Below are 6,424 nucleotides of genomic sequence, written 5' to 3'. Positions count from 1 at the left end.
AGCGGAGCACCAAAACAAGAGGTCCAGCGTGGCAGGCTTCTCGAACCTAACAGACCGTGCCGTGCTTGCGCACCGAACACGCGCCGTTCAACATTATTTTCTTCTTTCGCCGGCTGGGAACGCCGACCCTATCGCCTCCGCAATGCGGCGTCGCTGTGCGCTACACTATCACCTCCTCAAAGTGCCATTGCGGCACCCACTGACACAGTTAGCCAGTTATGCGCCCTTCCTTTCCTGAAAACCAACTGAAGGTTGAGACTGCGAATAAGGCTAGACTAGGAAATGCTTATTTACTCCGTGCAAGCGGACACTTAAGTCCGTGAAGTGTGCCGGTAAAGCCGTCAAACCGAAGACCGCAAGCGGAAGGAGGTAGAGTATTTACTTATGCGTATAGACGTGAAAATAGGCCTCTGAGACGTTTAACCCAACAATCGCCAGTGACACTTCAAAATGGGCGGGCCCCTCCAGTCCTCTCGGCCGCTAACGCTAATCAACCTTCACTGCTAATCGGGGAAGCTTACATCGAATAATTTCTACAGCCAAATCTTTAAGCCACTAATGGGGAACATCGGCAGCCATAATTCGAAATGCGTTTCGAATAGAGCGTAACGATTTCGCAATCACCCGTCGACTGTAGGGAGTGAAACCCAATATATCTATTTCCGCTTCCCCGCGTCGCCAGGCTTCGATGACGCATGATCGCCGTGGACCAAAGGTGACAACAAAGCACACACCATCATTTTCAGATACTTTTAATGGTTTGTCGTTTGATTTATAGCGACTGAAGGAAGAATGTAAAGTGCTCAGACCTGTACACTGGCTCGAGCTTAGCAACAGTCGCTGCCCCTCGCAGAGAAAATAAAGCTGGAAGAGATGCGCGGGGAACTATTGAAAGAAGAGATGGGCGTCGCAAGTACGGCGTCCACAATAACGACCACGTCTGCTTTAATAACAGATACCCGAGTTGTAACAAGCCTCTATATCGCAGCCTCGCAGGATCAGGCCAAGCTAGATGGCGCGTTGGGTGTTGAAAGCCTCTGCGCTTTTCTCAAGGCTACGCGTACATATACGGGATGTTGCTTCAGAAAGCTAAATAATTATTCTTTCCCTTCTGTTGTTAGTGCCCCCCCCCCCGTTTACCTCCGAAGTTAGCCGTGTCATCTATGAACAATTTTATTGATTAACCCAACGTTGCGAAGGCGGATACCCAGGAAACCGCGGATGCGATTTAAATGCAGAGGGCTTCGGAATCAGCTGGCGGAAAGAAGAGGATAGCGCTACTCTTCACCCAGGAACGAGCGCCACTGGTGGCTATGGCACCGGCAGAGCGGAGCGCGCCTCCGACGAGCAAAGCAATGGCCGTTTAGTCCCATCTGCGTAGCCAGGGGACCGGGTGGAAAGAAAAGACGGAGAATCGCGCCGGAGGGCAGGCAGGAAGATCGCAGTGGAAGATGAGACAGAAAACGGTGACGCGTTCAGTGACTGGTGGCACGTCCTGCCGAGGCTCCGGCGGCTAGCTCTACGCGGGGGCAGGGGAGAGGGGAAGGCTAGCGGGGAGGGGGGGGGGGTGTTGAGCGAGCTGCAGCGGAGATCACTGGACAAGGCCGTGGAGCGTGTCATGTAACAGCAGCCGCATGAGGTTTTGTAATGTCCCACAGTCAGCTGGGGAGTTCAATTCCGCGTTAACGAGATGTAAAGAGAAGACCACGATGAATGTTCGTGAAACGTGTGCACCGTGGGCCAAAACCAAGTAGCAAAATGTGCTCATAAAGAGAGGCGAAGCCTAGGCACTTAGCGCGCGCCAAACAGAAAAGCAAAGCAAAGTAGGTAGTGCGTCGCGTTGGCTCATTGCGTGCATGTGCCAGATAGAGCTTTCCTGACGGAACGCCATTAATTCCAACCAGCTGATCCTGAAGAATGCGCTAAGCCGTCATTCTTTATTTTGGAATGTTTGAAGAAATGGCTTCACTCTGCAAGGTAAAGCCAGGTATCGCCGTGTGTGCAACATGACTCTGGCAGAGGGTGCCAAATACCAACCTAGGAGGCGGGTAGGCCACCTAGGTCACGTGACCTTACGGTGTCATCACAACCTGCCCACCGAGTAGTGAGCAAACGGCCTGCCATGGAAGGCGGCAGTTAATGATTGGTCGCTGGGAAGATCAATCAACCTTGAACGCACAAGGCCCACTGTTAGGAGCACCTTCCATCGCAGGGCAGTGGCGCATCGCCTAACCGCTGCACAACTGCTCCAGGAGTGGTGTGAGGACTCCAAGGGATCTGTGAACGTAAAGTGTACAATGACATTCTGCATATGTGGCAATTAACCCACTACGCTATCGCGCCATACTCTTGAGGAGCTCAAGGGCCTCTTTTTTTCGTATATATCCTCTGCATGGCAATCTCAGGTTTCTATTTATTTTGTTCTTCATCCAGTGCTCGCACTCACTTCTTCGCAATATAGAACACAGATATATGCGTGGTTGACTTGAACTGGAGATCTTAACGAGATCCCTTTTCTTTCTGTTTTGTGACTATATCTTAGGATAATCTCTTTTTATGCGACGACGTTATGGATATCGGAAAGGACATCTGTGAGAAGTCTTTGGTTTCCAGCTAACGTTTCCACCATGCAGAAAAGATGCTCTAGCCATTTCGTGTCCTGGTTGCGGTTACTGGTTGGTTCGTCTTAAGTTGGCGAATGCTTTTGCCTTGTTTACCTTTTTGCAAATCAGGGGAGGAAGAGTGAAAAGACGGACAAACATGAAAAGGGACACAAAACTTAACTCTTAAATGTTTTGTCACGGCTTTCGTATACGGCTGTCGTATACATAGCGCTCTTTACACTCATTAAACAGGAGGCAGTCCTGTCTCCTGTTTTGAATTTGTCCTCGTCTTTCGTGCCGCCTCCCCCAAGTTTATGTGATCTGAGTCGTCATCATATACCGAGGAGGGCTGGAAGGGGGCTTTCGCTTAGTCATAGCCAGTTATAGTAAGTGAATATAATTAATATGAATGATGCTCAACGTAGTCGTTTTCGTCCTCTTTCAATCCAGGTTTGCAAGCGGCCAATATGCGGTGACGGCGGACACGAATCCTTCAACTCTAGATTTTGCTACGACAAGTATATCGAGCGAACGTTCACCTATGACACTGCGAAGACGCTGCGCGCAAAGGTTGGCATGTTGCGCTTGGTACCTCTGTGATGCCGGACGCAGATTGTTTTGCCAAGTAACCAGCGCATCTGAGGCTCCGCATTGTGAACGAGGATACCAGAGGAAACTATTTTGATAAGCGTTGAGATAAAAGTAGCCATATAGAGGTTCTCTTTAACCATTCATGACTTATATTTCTCCTTTTTGTCCGCGTGTTGCATGAAGGATGTACAGTATTAAACCCAGCGAAGTAGGGCGACTTGAGTTTTGGTATCCGTCAATGGTCGAAGTTTTGCGTGGATATAGATATACAACTGAAGGAGCTGCCGAAATTTTTAGTGTGTTCCAGGTAAAAAAAATAACCATGCGTTTGGAGAACGCGGTGTTTTACAAAAAATATATTGGTGCGATCTTTTCTTACACATAATTTCCAAGCAACTTCTGTTTATCATCGGCACCGCACGACTTTATTTCTGTTGGCCTTACGAAGAGAGACGAACAAAAGCAGTGAGCTCTGGAAGGCCGGAATCGTGCTCAGGCGCCTCTAAAATTTTCTAGCCTCAATTCCATCTGTTGCACTGCTCTGTAAAATATTAGCAGTCATGTTCATCATGAGCAAGGCCTAAAGCCGTGGACATTCTCCACCAACGACAGCCAACGTTCGGACACGGGCTACTTGCTCACGCATAGCAAATAAAGCAGGGCCTACCGCAAAAAATAACGCACCAAAACCGCTGCACTAGCGCACATTTTGTTTCCATTTTTATGAGAAATACATCTATATGGCCTAACCACTCTCTCCACCTGTTGTCAACTGAAACAAGAGATGAGCTAGGAAACCCTGAAATGAAACAATCTCTTGATAAGTGAAACGGAAGCTTGCATATATGTGTCTAGATCTGCAACTGCCGCAGCTCACATTTGCGACTCTGAAAAGCCATACTACCGCTGCCTGCTTTATTTGCAGAGAGGTCATGTTCGTTTAAGTGTTCACTGACACACTTTGCAGTCTGCCCGACGTATCCCTCTCCCCTGGCCAGTGCAAGAGAGTCTGCAACGCCTTCAGTAGATCATGGCTTCTAGCTATCGTTGTGCCCTTTATCGCAGATGCCCTTTATGGCGTCACCATTCAGATTGTGCGATAGCCGGGAAAGCTCCTGAACGTGGAGCGCTGCCGGAAAAACACCCTTCGAATTCGTCGTAACATGACAAACTGTACTTAATGAAGAAAATTAGTCGTTCCTTATTTTTACATTGTACAGCGTCGACTGCCCGGGAGCTCAATTGGCCTACGAAGGTCTGTCAAACTGAGAGACATTTCGAGACAACAAAGTTTCGCTAGTTTCTCATGTGGGGTCAATTCAAAAGACTTTATCACAAAGGGACATGCCGTGAAAAGAAACATCAAGACAAGAGCAGCGTTGTTTAAGAACTGAAGATTTTATTATGATAGCATACGTATTACAGGCACACAAAACACGTTACCAGTACAAAGTTGAAACCGTGAAGAAAAGGCGAGGATAAAAAAAGACGCAGGCCTAAAAGTAAGGTTGACTGATCAAGTGCTGACGCCAGTTTTGCACGTTGTCATGGAGAGGCAAAGAAACAAATGATTGGCTTGGTTTATTGGAGTTTAACGTCTCAAAGTGACTCAGGCTATAAGGGCCGCCGTAGTGAAGAACTCCGGAAAATTCGACCACCGGGGGTTCTTTAACGTACTCTGATATCGCACAGTACACTGCCCTCTAGAATTTCGCCTCCATCGAAATTCAACCGCCGCGGCCGGGATCGAACCCGCGTCTTCTGGGCCAGCAGCCTACCGCCGTAACTACTGAGCCAACGCGGCGGGTCTCTGCTGGCTGCAGCGGTCTTTTTAGAACCCTGCCTACCCTATGACGTCATGTGATTTCATGATTTCGAGCTTCTTTTTACATTTTTACTTGTTGTTTTTCTATTCCAATCATCGCAAGTTCCTTTATATGTCTATAAATTCGCTGCTCTAATAATAATACTTCGTTTCCAAACAGCCTTGGACTGGTATTGATCCTTTGTCTGGTTTGTGATGTCTGCTTGCATTAGTCACTCAAAACGAAACCGTGTTTAAACTATTTGAACTTTGCGTTACTACGGAGTGCATTTCCACTACCTCGGGTGCGTCTTCTTTCTTTTGTCTCGTAGTGTTCCCAGTCCAGCGAGTTGGGCAGTACTCAGTGCTGCGTGTTTGTTCACAGCAAGAGCAGCATCCTGGCCTAGAAAGGGGACTTTGTGCCCTCCTGAGGTATAGACAATGGTCGCTTCTCTCCTATCGCCATCTCACCAACCACTTACGGGTCTGCAACATCCTTCGCTCACAGTGGTGGAGTAAGACTCGAATTTGTAGGAACTGCCTACACACGATGTTCTCCATCATCAGCGGTTCCAGAGGCATGAACCAACTCTGCCGGCCCTGGTGTAGTTCAGTCAGACTTAAGCGTTCCTGTAGGCAAGGAAGCGCCGTCATTATCCAAACGTAGCACAAAAATTAAATGATATAGAGGTGTGTCTGAGCAGATATGCATATCCTCATCAGCGTTCATAAGCCGCTTTGCGACACAGTTTTCCCTCTCTATACAGCAATGTGGTTTTGAAATTAATTTTGAACCAAGTGCTGAACGCAATTCGCTTTCATTGTTCTTACGAACAGGTGCTTTCGTGCGCTGTTGGTAGTGGGCTGTGGTATGCGAACAGTCATGGCTCTTGTAAGGTAATTGGTTGATAATGATTCGATGAATATTGTGAAAGAGGTAGATTTATTTTGATTCACATCCATTGTTCTTAGAGATAGCTAGCGATGCCTTAGCAAAGCATTTTAGGCCATTCCAAGCCATGTGAACAAAGGTTAAAGAAACAGCCTTGGCAGTACTGAACCATTTTTGTTTTGAGCAGTAGCCCCGGAAGAGTCTACGGCTCAAAAAACAGAACGGAGTTTGTTATTGGCGGTACAAACTCACAAGACTTATACGCCATTTCGTGCCACAGTCACATGGGCTGGAGCTTGGCAAATTTTTTTTCTCTGGGGTTTCTGCAGAATTACTCAATCCAGTCTTGAGCTAGTTCGTAAAATTTTGTTTCCCAGATCTTACAAAGGATCTAAATGTATGCAGAGTTGAAAATCGGTGCCCATCGACGGTTTCAGTAGAGAGGTTCAGAATTTGTTTTTTCGCTGTCATTTCAAAAGCTTAAGCCCTTGAAAGATTGCGCTACAAAGCACAGCAATAAATTCAGGGGGCACT

Source organism: Amblyomma mixtum, chromosome 7 (assembly GCF_055824585.1).
Source record: "Amblyomma mixtum isolate Tamu chromosome 7, ASM5582458v1, whole genome shotgun sequence".
Lineage (NCBI taxonomy): Eukaryota > Metazoa > Arthropoda > Arachnida > Ixodida > Ixodidae > Amblyomma > Amblyomma mixtum.
This window is presented reverse-complemented; position numbering follows the sequence as displayed.